Here is a 13,731-nt window from a genome sequence, read left to right on the forward strand (position 1 = left end):
ATTTGTTTGCACAAGTTCAGAACAGTCCATATTTCATGCAGATGTCACTACATTTTCCCACCCCACATGTTTGGGGCACTGTCTTAACACAGCCAGTAGCCTTGCTGTGTGCCTTCCACAGTATAATTTGGAATGCGTTTCCCTTGCAGGGAGAAAGTCTCATCACCCAGTGACACACATAGATTATTTAATTCTTGGGAGTTCGCTTTGGTTTATTTTGTCCTAGCAGAAAAAAAAAAAGAAGTTTGTGGATGCCACTGTGTAAGTCACCTTTCCTTCAGCAATATGTACTCCATCGACAGAGAGAAGGGACAATTCTTTTAGGGACTGTTCTTCTGGATGCTACTTGAGGTAGTCTCATCCTCTCAACGTGATAGCCAGCTAATTTGATCACTCTCTTGGGAAACTTTAAGAGTACAAAACCACATTTTCCTGTTCATTTTTTTCTCTGGAAAATTGATTTTAAAATAGTGTGTTGCCACATACCAGTGCAAAACATAGATGCTAGTTTCTAACAGCTTTATTGCATATGCATTACACTGAGGTTTACTACTTAAACACAGATCTCATCTGGAATGATGTATACTTTGACTCATATATGTTTGAAATGCTGACTATTACTCAAAGTCATCAGACATTTGTCTCTTTGGCTAATTTCATGAGGTTTCTAGTAGAAGGGGCTGAATGACCCCAGTTTAAGGTGTGCCAAGAAACATTTCTCTGTCTCTGTAGGCCCTGTGTCTGTCTGCTTGCTTCAGAGGAGAAGCAGAGATGTGAACTTCCCCTGCCATTCCCTCATGGGTCAGCCTAGGAAGCTCTCTGTGCCCCGATGCGAGGGCAGAGGTGCTAAATTGCCCGTCTCCATCCTGTGGAGTGAGGGGCTGTCTCTCTGCCCACCAGATCAGCGTGGCCAAGAAACACTCCCATTCTGTGAGGAGCACAGGCAGCATGAGAAGCAGTAGAGAAGTAAGAAGAGGGCGGACCAGTTTGGGTGGCCCTTCCTGTGGCTGTAGAGCCAGCAGGTTCACTTCACAGCTGCCCTTGCTTCCTCTCTTCCCAGAACAGAGCAGGCTTCAAAGCACAGCATAATTAACCAGATAAGTCAAGAAATTGACTTAGTTTACATTTGATCAGAGCATTTCCAACCAAATTTGACATATTGGTTGTCCCTTCCGGGATAAAAAATCCCGCAAAAATAGCCTTTCTTGCAAATACGCCACGCTTCCAGATGTCCTACCCTCTGAAAAATAGGAAATTATCTTTTTCATATAGTACAAAAAGCAGATGGAAGAAATCAAAATATTTCCCACATCCTTGAGTGAGCCTGAAAGGAAAGATTTAACTGTCACCTGCCAGTCAATGAAAGAAGAAATCAGAACTTGATCTGATTAGATCATGACTGTGCATTTATTAGCCCAGTCCTTCTGGGCAGAGCTACTAAGCACAGGGACAGAGAAGGGGTGAAACCTGGGGTCTGTCATCCCTGGGGTTCACACCGAGCCATACCACACCATTCTGGAGGGTGCTCTGCTCCCAGGGTGAGAGCAAACAGGACTCCCTAGGCGGATGGCACAGCACAGCCATGGACGCTATGTGATGCAGATGCAGAGAGTGAGGCACCGGCTGTTCACGAGGGCAAACGCAGAGTGAAGATGAAATCAAATACATAGTGGGGCAGATGAACAAATGAGGGATTAATATGCAATTAGGAAAACAAAAGCAGTGAGAGAAAAGAGGAAGACAAAGGGAAGGGTAAAAGACGGCACCAGAAGGAAATTTACTATACAGAGAATAAAAAGAGAAAGTTGGACCCCTGGATCCAGAACTTCTTTTCATAGCCCTAGGAAAATGAGGAAAGTCAATATGAATATAAGAGCAGTGAACTGAAAATCGAACAAAGGAAGATAATGATAGTCTTGTAGATTTTTTAGGGAACCCTCTGAAGTCTTTGAAATATTGACAATGACCAAAGATACATTAAGTGATAACTACTTTGAACACATAGGCAGAAATCTTTCTTTTAGATAACCATCCTGTTCATTTCTGGAAAAATCCCAGAAAGCAGAAAGGCTTTCTATATAGTTTCTTATATCTCACAGATAGGTATTAATTTAAGAGGAAATTAATATTTTGTAAAAAAGTCTTAAGCTGGGTTTTACTTTCTGAAGGGTCAGTTGTCTTTGAAATGAGTTAAAGAAATTGGAGTAACCAGAGTTCAAGCTGAATACCATATACTTACTCTTCAGCCCCAAAGTGAGAGGAAAAAATATGTTGAGTTTTTGTTTGCTTTGCCTTTTCTGTAAGAGGTTCAGGGAACACTCCATAACTTCCCTTAGTGAAACGTTGTCTCTGCCATTTCATCAAGGGGACAAGAGTACAACAGCTGATCTTTCTCTTCTAGGGCAGGGGTTTATTTTGGGGTTAAGGGAGACAGCTACTGGAAAAGAATCCTATTTAATAAAGGAACAAGCAATTCATTTGGCAGAGCAGACAAAAAAGGCCTGACAAAGGAGTAATAATAGCGTTAACCTCAGGCTGTGTGTGGTCCACAGATGAAGTGTTTTGAAAGCCATGGTTTGCCTGTCCTCACTGAGCAGAGAGAGAGAGAGTAAAAAAACAAAACCCCTGTGTCATTGCTGCCTGTGAATTTTTTCTCTTGTTACAGGAAAGGCAAAGGAAACCATCAGGCCAATTTACTCTCCGCTTGAGATTGAACATCCTATTCTTGTGGTCATGGCAAAAACTAAGCAGTGGTTTGGGCTTCCAATAGACCCCACCCCAAGTTCTAGATTTCGCTGAGAATACCCTGAGTTTAACTAACCACTTTGTTCCTTAAATCATTGTTTTTCAAGGGAAATTTAATTTAAAAGATGTATTTATAACTGAGTGAAATCCTACGCTATGCAAACAAAATTATTATTGTTTGAAATAATTCCCGTCTTGTTGGGACTGTGTCCAGAAGTCATATTTTGTCAGAGCCAAGCTGCAATGGAGCGACCGGCACTCTCTTCCAAACCTAGTAATACACGGCTTCAAGGGCCAAATCCTGCCTTCAGCTACACCACTGTACATTCAAAGTTACTCCACTGACTTCACATTTGGCCCTATATGTGGAAAACAAGATTTCACCTCCTTGTCATGTTTTGCTCAATTTCTTCTTGGATTACTCTTTGTCCATTTTGCTCTCAGATTTAAAAACAAGAATTTAATCCAGCCAGTAGATTAACTCAAGCAATAAAGAGTCCATGTAATGTGGGCCAAAAACCAGTAGAATCTGGAATGTGCTGGTGCCTGGAACTGAGGTCCAAAGGCATAAAATATCTTTTGCTCTGGCTGACGGGAAGCTGCCTCCTATTATTCTTGTATTTTTGAGGAAGAGAGAGCAGTCTGGTTCATGCTATTGCATGAACTAACATATATTTTAATTAATTCCGAACACCAGGGACTGTCAGTTTTAAGGATCTTATTTCATCATGTTTTTCAGTAAATTGTTACCATGATTGATTCTGCCTTAGGAGCCAAACTAAGCCTGGCCCTTATGTGTGTGAGGGCAATGAAGAGGAGGAAGGAGTCTAAGTTGTCAGCCTTTCCCCTCGCACAGCTCACAGAGAAGAGAAAATTTCAGTCTGTGCCTTCTTCCCTTTCCTCCTTTCCTCCCTATTATGAAAAAGGAGACAAAAAAACAGGTGGGAAAATATTTTTGCTAACTTGAAGTATTCCCAAATCATGAGACTGGTTGAATGATAGATTGTAGATCCATATGGGACTTAGGATTCATCTTTCCAAACTTTTGTCTGCAATCAGGAAATCTCAGACATTTTTAGAGAAGAGTGGAAGCTGGGGCTCTCACATGTCCCCATGTTGACATGTCTCTGAAAGCACAGGCTGTATAAGAACACAGAAGTATGAGATTAGGCAACAAACACTGTTTTTCAGCTCCATGCTCATTACTGGAACCAGCCAGACTTGCATGTGCAGGGAAAGAAACAGAAAACAATCCTGTCCCAGAAAAGACATTTCTTCCCTATGCGTGTGAATTCAGAAACCTATGACATGATTTATTGTTTCCTTAATGGAAATTAAAACTATCAAATACGTTATTACAAACATTTCTTACAGGCAATAACATTAGAGCTGCTGAAGCAACTGCAAAAGATTATCAGTGGTCAGCATATTTAGGCTTTGGGAACTAACTGAACAAAATATGTTTTCATATGAACACACATTGCCTGAGGGTTCACGCCCTAACTTTGGTTTCTATTGAAAGTGCAGATATGTTTGATCAAAAATTTAGCAAGGCTGCCTTCCCATCTCAAAAACATACTCCTCTCCATTAACCACATTCCCATCTGCTATTTATTCTGTCCTTGATTTTTTCTGTCCTCTAAAGTTTTGGCTTGCTTTATATAATTTCGCAGGGTTGTGTGTGAAGGAGTGTCTATTTATTGTTGGTTTTATTATTCCTATTTTGTTAGGTACACCTTTGCAGGGATCGGGGATGCTGAGCAGAAGGAGGGGGGTGGGAAGCGAATGGCAAAGTAGTTGGTTGCTTTGCAACTCTTCCTACAGCAGAATCTGTACTGCCTCTTCCCACCTCTTATCAAGAAATAGGAATCAAAGAAGTTTGTCATACCCCAAAGCAGATGTCTCGTGCAACACATTGTTGCGAGCTACTGCTCCGGGTTTTGTGTAATGTAGAAGTCACTGAACATTACCTTCCTCCCATGGCTTCTTATAGCAAAGCATTCATGTATAAACAGCTGATGAAAGAAATAGAAAACCTTTGGGAAAAGAAAACAGCAGCTCACACAGTTCTATGATCACTGCAGAATCCCAGGTTGTTTGACTGTAAAAAACTATTATTATTATTAAAGCATTTTCTGCTGAGATTTTCTTTGCAACAATACTGCTTGTCACTGCCATCACTTGCTCTTTCTCACAGAAGAGTCAAGGGCTCAACGGAGTCCATTTCTCTGTGATCTCCTGCAGCCTTTTTTGCTCACCGGGACATGCAAGAGTGCAGCCATGCACAGGGCAGGCCTGGGGCTGCTCTGCATAAATGCAGCTGGGCTTCAGGTTAGCCTGGGGATAGGAGATAGACTGATCTGCTCCTGTTCCCCACGTTGGATGGGGAGGAGGTCCATTGTATTTCAGTAAATTTACATGGGGAGAATATACCTAAAAAGCTCATACAAAGCTTACCACTATGCAATTTTCAAAGTGAGAAGCAGGTAATGTCAGTAGCAGAGAACTGTCAGGTAGGGCTTTAGAAGCGATTGCTACTTCTTCAGTTGTGTTTTAAATACCATATAATTAACAAAATTCCTAAATGTATTGGTGCTAGTAAGGTCTCTAGTACAGATGGTCTGAGATAGTCTCAAATGGTCTTCCATCAGGAACATTTGCCAATTACTTTGTATTGTTGCACTAAGCAGGAATTTCTTTGTTAGAAGGGCCTGAAAAAGACTTTCCCCTTCCCAGTAAATAAGCTCTTCCAAAGCTTTGCCCAGACAGTAATAGGAGAAGAAAGGAACTGTGAAGTCCTGAGATACTGGCTAGTACATTTCAGGAAGAAACAAGACAGCATTATTTTTTCATGTCCAATACTGGTCTAAAATAAAGACTCAGGATAGAAAATTACACTCTAGACATTCAATGATAAGGCTATTCAAGCTACGTTTTCATCCAGTTCAAGGACCATGCCAGAAATTGTTATAGTGCTTGTCAAAAGAAATAGTCATGATCATTTAGACAAAATAATTGCCTTTGACCTTTCCTTTCCTAGTGAATAGTCTTCCTTCTGAAGAAAGCAGACTTCCTAATGGTGGCAGTTCTCCAAAATGGTATAGAAGTGCTTATTCATTAATGGCGTGAAGTGATTATCATTGGAAAATTCATATTAGGTTGGATTTTTGCTATTTTAAGTCAGTTCCAAAAAGCCCAATCCTGATCTCTTTCACATAAAAGAACCAATGACTTGAATGAGAAAAAAAGAACCAATCCATCTTGGCAGAGAGCAACACACCTCTTTTGTGGATACAGCACTTAGTGCTTTATCTGTGTTCAAGGGAGGTGCGCTAGCAGGTAAGTCCCATCGCTCTGGTCTCCCATCCAGGGGATGTGGCTCCTGTGCAGCCCTGAGTGCCTTGTCCTCACACCGATTTGGGATGCAATCAAGCTGTGCAACAGGAGCTGGATGATGGAAACCACTGCATACACAGACAACCTGCACGTTGTTGCCAAGCCAAATACAATTATATAACATTGGTCTTACTTATTGCTGTCATCCCATTTATTATTAAGGCCTGATCTGTCCTGGTCTTAAGACTGGTACGAACATCAAGAGAGGACATGTCTGGCCAGTGCAGCTTGGATCTTGATGTACGGTGTATTGCTAAACGTGGTGGGGTTAAAGATGAAATATATGTACTTTTCACAGCAAGAACAAAATGCTACTTTAGTCTGGCAGGTGTTATTACTGTTTGCATTATTCCTATGCCTAGAAGCCTAGAAACTGAGCTACCTGCAGTTCAAATGACGATGAATCACAGTGGTCTAAATAGTGGGTCTAGAGCACAAGTCCAAGTTGACCACTGCCACTGCATCAGTGGAACACAAGGTAAAATTTTGCCTGTGAGTGGAGGCAGCTCCCTTAGTGGCAGCTAGGTCAGATGGCTGTTCCTAGCCCTGCTCCTTCCCCGTTGCAAGTGGAGGGAGTAGCTAGACCTAAGGGAAGGTGCAACTGAATCCTCCTTTTGCCCTGGAAATCTTGGCTCCTGGATGTTCCCATGTTTCCGGCACATTTTGTTCACACCAGAGCTCAGAGGACAGATTTGCAGCTTCCTAGATCTGTCTGATTCCTCACAAAGATGTTTCTCCTCTGGTGTTTTCCCAAAATTTGAGTCTTGTGAAACCCTCTGCCAACAGGGATTTGCACTGTGTGTAAATGCGCTGCCGGTGTGCATGCCAAAGTCTGTATGATCAGTAGTAATGACATTCATTTTTAAGCCTTCTGCTGAAGAAACTGTCTGATACAGTGTTAATTTTTTATATGGAGAGAGCTAGAGAGTGTTATCACCCGCTCTGCCAATATGTAATTCATTCACCCAAAGCAAAGATATTCTGTCTTGGAAAGGAAAAGAAGAGTTGATGCAACTTGAAGTTGGTTATGAGCCTTAGTCCATAAGCACTTTATAACATAACGTGGTAGAACAACTTATTACATGGCATGTGATAGAGTTTATGCTAGCTTTAGAGAATGTTTATAGCTAATGAGATAATCTTGAGCAGCACTTCAGACTTGGCTTACTGTTTGGGAAGATTAGTGATGACAGATATCTGAGTCTGCCATGACACTAAATCAAAAGCTATTATGGTATCATTAAGGCTCATGGTACAACTAGGATAACATGGGATCAGTGGGATTCAAAGGCTGTGTGAAGGACTGTCTGCCTTTGCTTCCTATTCTCACTGGGGTTGATGGATCCATCCTGGGAACTTCACCTTACGGTGAAAGCTGTGGTGCAAAGCTGCCCTGGAGCACCTCCAGCTCCCCACAACCTCTGCAGAAGACAGCTCTGTGTCGCCAGCCAGCCTCTTCTTTCATCAATTTGCCTTCTAGGTCCTACATGCCACAGTAGACCCCAGGGTGCAGGGCATTCATGGCAACAGAGGGAGGAGACCTGAAATTTGAATGCAAAACCAGCACTGCCTGCATGAGCCGAGAGACTATGTGGTTACCACTGCCTTACTTCTGTACCGAAGGATCTATAAATGATATAAAGCAATGCAGAACAGTGCATAAAGCTACTACTGTTAGTACTGACATGCTGCAATAGTACTCACACTTAATCGTTTCACTATCATTTGGTATCATGCACACTTACAATTTTGATTGCTCTATGGTATATTCACCACCACTGAGGAAACGTCATTACAGGGGTATATCCCTCCCCTCCCACAAGTTGCACTGCTGCATCAGCAATAGCAGGTCTTTATGTCTGAAACAATGTACCCACAAAGGCTTTACAAACCTTTACTAATAGTTTCAGTGTATGAGAAAAACATAAATAAAGAGTATTGATTATTTCAGTCTTCTAAGCTCATTATACCTGCAGATACTGAAAATGCTTTTAAACCCAGGAGATTATACAGGGCAAAACTCCTTCTGTAATGCTCTGGGAGATTACGGGAATATAGTTAGGGATATACTCACACATGCACCTTGGTGGTGTTCCATACAATTGCTATGACTTATAGATCAAAGTGATACTCGCTTTACTGGATCTCTCAGAAAGCTGCTGATGTTCTAAACTGTGTTGTTTCACCGAAGTTATGTTGCTGATTCCCGTGACGTACAGGCGTTCCTGATGTGGAAGGTCTGCCTTGGTTGATGATGGTTTATGAAAACTACCAGCGTAAGAAGTTGCGCTGTAATTATATCATATGTATGCATAGCCCTGCACTCTGCAGAAAGGCATGCCAAACTACTTAGTGTTTATCAGTTCCCTATCTACGGGTAAGCTAGGAGAGCTGCTCTTCTTATCTTACCAAGCCCATGTTTCTGGAGCTGAAGGTCACAAATTCCAAAAAGCTAGATCACAACGAGCCTGTATTTGTATCTGTGGCCTCTTACCAATGGCATCTCCTGTTTAAACTGAATTCCTGTCAGCGTATATATACTGCCTTGAAGTGAAAAACGTTTTCACCTCACATGGAAAAGATATATACAGCAACTGAAGTGTTACATGGTTACTTGCTGCTCCCCAGTTACTGCGCCTTCCACCTTTTCCATGCCAGTTACACTGCAACAAGTGAGAAAGGTCCATTTAACAACCGTCATATATGACATTTATTATGGACTGCAGCTGTTGACAGTTATGCAACTGGGATGAAATGCATCCCCATAAAAAGCACTAGGATGAGGCCTGTGCCACCACATAGAGTCTGTCTAAATCCTCAAAATAGACTCAGGTACACCACTCAGCAACTAGGACTCAAGTGGATGCCTGCGATCCGAGACATTTCAACCATGTTCTATAATATTTTTAACGTATGATCCACCTACCCCAAGCAATTTCACTTCCCCATCTCTGCTGCTGTCTAGGCACTTTGACTAGGAAAGAGCAAATGCAGCATGTTTCTTGTTTTGCTGTTTTCCCTCAGAGAAACTTAGGAAATTGCACTTTTTAAATGCTGAGTTACAGCTTGCTTAGATCAAATACTAACTTTGCACGATGATATGGTCTCTTATTTAAATTTACACTTTCTTTTTATGCAGCTTTGAAGAACATTCCTCCCTCACTTTCCACCCTCAGTTTAGTATGGTACAAAATTACCTCAATTCCCACTAGCTTCAGCAACTTGCACGGTATTTTTTTTTTAAACTGAGATTTTGGCAGGGCCTTTGTGGAAACAGCAGTACAGATGTATGGTCATGTAAGAGCAGATTTATAGTAGCACATGGACTTTTTAGTGTTTTAACTTCATAATCATAACATCCCCTTGCATTTGGGCTTTTCAGAGAGTGTTAAGTAGAATAAATATGTATATTTGCAAGCACAGCTCTTTCAGTTGCTTATGCAGATACGAAGCTGACACAAGAGAGCATCTGCCACTGGTACAACTGGGACTGTGTACGTGCTGTTTGTTACGCACATATTCAGTGCCCAAGTCCTGCAAGGCACAGTGTGCTCTCCCACAATAGCTCACCTTATACCAGTTGAAGTCTGCCCATCTGGAGAAGCGTGACAGAGCAGCAGGTATCTGTGTGCTAGAGTAAATCTTTCATTAGGTTTGGAAAGGTCAAATACAAGATTCATCAACACTCTTTAAAGTCAACAAAGCTGACCTGTAGCACTAGGCCTCATTTTTACATGTTGGCTGAGATTTTTCCCAAAACATTACTATTCTAAGCATTTCAAAATCAGAGGCCACATTGTTATTGATTATTGTTTGCATGCTTGTATCAACAAGGACCGACTCTACTGAGCTGGACAAACACAGGCAGTGTGAGAGTAGGCATGGGAAAATTTGGTAGTAGCTTGTGGCAAGAGGCTGATCTAGATGCAAAACAGACACAGTTTTATAACATATTTTCTCTCTACCACTTCTCTGTAACACCATAATGAGCACCGTGTCATACTAAATTCCTGCTGTGAGCTAGAAAGGGGTTGAAGCAGAAAAACCTCCAACATGGTCCCCCAATCCGGCGTCTGCTAGGAGGTGTAGCAAATACGAGCCCCCAGGACTCTGCCCCATGGCTCTTTATCTTAATAACCCTCCTGTGACCCTGGGAGAAATTAAACTGACTTTAATGCCTGAGAAGTCCTGGAGTTAGATCTTAACACAGGGCAGAAAAACACTCCCTGTCTCAAAAACTGCAACCTAAGACAAAAAAACCCAAGGGCAATACAAGCACTGCACTCTCCTTCAGCTTACAGCTCAATTTACTTTTCCCCATCCTTACTTTCCATTTTTTGGTTTTTACATTGTCTTTGTCTTTGCTTGAATAGTAACATCATCCACTTGTCCTATAGTAAATATATTTTCCTTACCTGCATGCAATGTGGTTTTGTGAATGTTGTATCCAGATTACTACAGAATAAAACTAAAGCAAAATCACTGTTGCCCATTAATATCAATAGACTCTTAAATCGTTTTCTGTTATGCTTTCATGCTCTGTTTTTATTAGATATTTAAGTCGTTGTGTTTTTACTAAGATTACAGGATGTTGCAACTAATGGAAATAAGCCATTGCAACAACTTTGACATTACTAGTCAGGAACAGTTCACATTTCATAAACCTGTTTTATGGGAGTCTGTAATTATACATTCATAAGAAAATATGAATGATATATACTTTGTATGCTTTTCAATTTTCAGCCAGAAAATTTTAGTGTAGAAGCTAGATGATTTTCAAAGGGAAGAATGTGCTATATTGAACCGAGATACTGTGTTATGCTGAAAGAGATTAACTGTATACCCAGAACAGAACAACTTCTTGCAAGTGAAACCTTTATTGAACAAAATGTGGTGGTGTAAATTTTGCCGTTTTGCAGTAAAGGGCCTAATTCCTCCACAGAGATGGAGATGTATAAACGCTGACAGACATAAAAGCGATCAAGGTCATAAAATACGGCTGAGGTTATGATACTTCTCCTCACCTTATCATGTGAAGTGATTTCAAGTCACTTTTAACCTTTGGTTAGGCTGTAGATAGGTCTTTGACAAGCCTGCACATGCGTGTAACAAATCAGACTTTAGCTTATTATCACTATTACTCTATCTGGCTTTGCTCAACTAGGTGTGTTGAGCACTTCTCAAATGGGATTAAGAACCCCATTTTTTACTACCATAAACTCGCCAAAGCTGGGCCAGGAAGAGAGAAAAGGTACCACTGCATGTGACCAGTTGCCTTCATCCTATGGAGCACCAGGAAGGGACGCTGCGTGTATTGGAAAGGGCATGCCAAAGCTCCTCATTTCCTGGAAAAGTCTTGGTACTGTGGAGCAAAAGTTGTGGGCTCATTGCCAAAAATGAAAAAAGAAAAAGAATTTTCCTATTCTCTTGGAGGCCGTAGCTGGCCAAAAGTTTGAAACCTTGCAGGGTTATTTTGTGTTACCTGTCCTCTCTCTCTACCCAAGCTGTCTGCAGAAAGAGGTCTTTGACCTCCTGCCTTTTTGATCACAACACTTGATTATTTCTAATTTGCTGCCTGTGTGAGGCCACAGAATTTAGTGGTGCGCACTCCATTCTTCCTTCTATGTGACTGCAGTATTGTGTACTGGGAGACTGAGGTATTACATACATGTAATAACAGATGTGTTATTCTCACGGAAAGGCTCACAACAGGTTAAAACATGAGGGGCAAGACAGCTTTCAGAGAGCGAGCTGACTGCGCAGTTGCTTGGGACAACAGGATGGTGATAGATGTGTCATCGCCCTCCACCTTTACATGCCTGGCTCCAACCCCGCTACGTGTGCCTGGCCCCTTCACCCTCCCACTCTCCTCCTGCAGATCACAACACCCCTCTCTCACAGCAAGAGAGTGAAACCTCTGTTTTCCTCTCCAGAGGGGAGTGAGCCAAGGTGCCACACTCATTTCACACCCCTGGCAAGTCGCGGCCCGAGGCATGGGGCCATGAGCACCCTGTCACGCACCCTCTCCAACACTCAATGCTGGAATCATGTAGCTGATCAACTAAGCAACAGTTTTACTTCTTACCATGCTGAATGACCTAGACTTTGTGGACAAGGTGATGGCCTGATCAGTGAACTGGAGTTTTATTTCCCTTGACCTCTACCTTGGGTTTCAGTGTCTCCAATGAGATGGGAAAAGTTCTTAGCCAGGGGAGACGTCCCTTCCCATCCACAGCAATGTTTCTTGGCCTCCTGAAACTTCCCACTGAGCCTTCCCAGACACCCATCCTCATTCTCGGCATGCAGTCTACCTCTCCTGCTAAACTGGAGGATGAAGACAGTCTAAGTCATTTTTGTCCTTATTTGTGGGAAGGCAAAACTTGAGTTTGTCTACATTATTGAAAAGCCTTGTGCTGCCTCTATACAGAAAATTCACACATTAGAAACATTAAGAAGGAAATTAGGAAATTAACACAATACAAATATTAAGAAGCAACAAGTGTAATAGTGACTTTTTGTCTTCAACTCACTTTCTGAAGAAGAAAAAGTCAGTGCTTTGCCAGACAAACAGACACACTGTCTGTGAAGTTACCCACTGGGTAGAGTGCAATGCTGGTCTTAAATCTTTATGTTCAGGACAACATATTGCATATGGGGTTGTGGGTGAGCTGTTCTCCTTTATGGGTAAGCTTCTCCCTTTTGGGGAACTAATGTGTCAAAAAGAGCTATTTCTTCCTTCTCTCCTTCTGCCTAAAGTGTTGAGCAGCAGCACATTGGAAGAAACATTGTGATTGAACCAAAGAAGTAATTCAATAATGTCTGACCACATTACCTGCTTTTATTAGGTGGCAGTCTCTGGTGGCGGTGGAGAACTTGGCACGGGAAGGGTTTACCTGCTGCGAGTCTGGCTAAAAACACCAGTTACCTACAGGCCAGTCCTGAGCTGCCGGTTTGCACGATTTTGATCAGGTCACAACAGCCCTCCAGTTCCCTCCATCTTCCCACACTCTGAGGAGGTGAGTTAACCACAGTTTACCCATGTGTTTCTGTTTGCATCCTTCTTTCTGTTTTCCATTAGCATTTTGTTTGGATCACTGATTTCTTCCACATATAAAGGAAACACTGCCAGCACATCCTGCTTCCAGAGGAATAGGAATACCCAGAGAAAGCTTTCAAGCAATCTAAAAACACTGGGAAGAAGCAGCATTAAAAAAAAATAACATTAGCATTTTAAAACAGAATTCTAGTGGTGCTACCCTTTAAAAAGCCCTGTTAATTACTACTTAACTAAATTATTATTTGAATTGCTTTTTTAACATCCAAACTCTAAAAGTTTGGTTTTTTTTTTTTTTTCTCAGGACAAAAACACCAGAGGAACACTTTGTGTGAAATACTCAGTGCATGTGATGAAAGACCTTAATGATACCTGAGCCTACACCAACAGCCCTAGGATGAACCTCAGCGGAGTGCCTTTTTCCTACAGTATTTGTGTAATAGATACTGAATGGCAGGAATGTCTGTGACTGCCTGCCTGCCTGCAACAGTTACTGTTCTGGAACAGATTTCAGCATGCAGCAAATGAAGCAACTG

This window comes from Strix uralensis, chromosome 4 (genome assembly GCF_047716275.1).
Source record: "Strix uralensis isolate ZFMK-TIS-50842 chromosome 4, bStrUra1, whole genome shotgun sequence".
NCBI lineage: Eukaryota > Metazoa > Chordata > Aves > Strigiformes > Strigidae > Strix > Strix uralensis.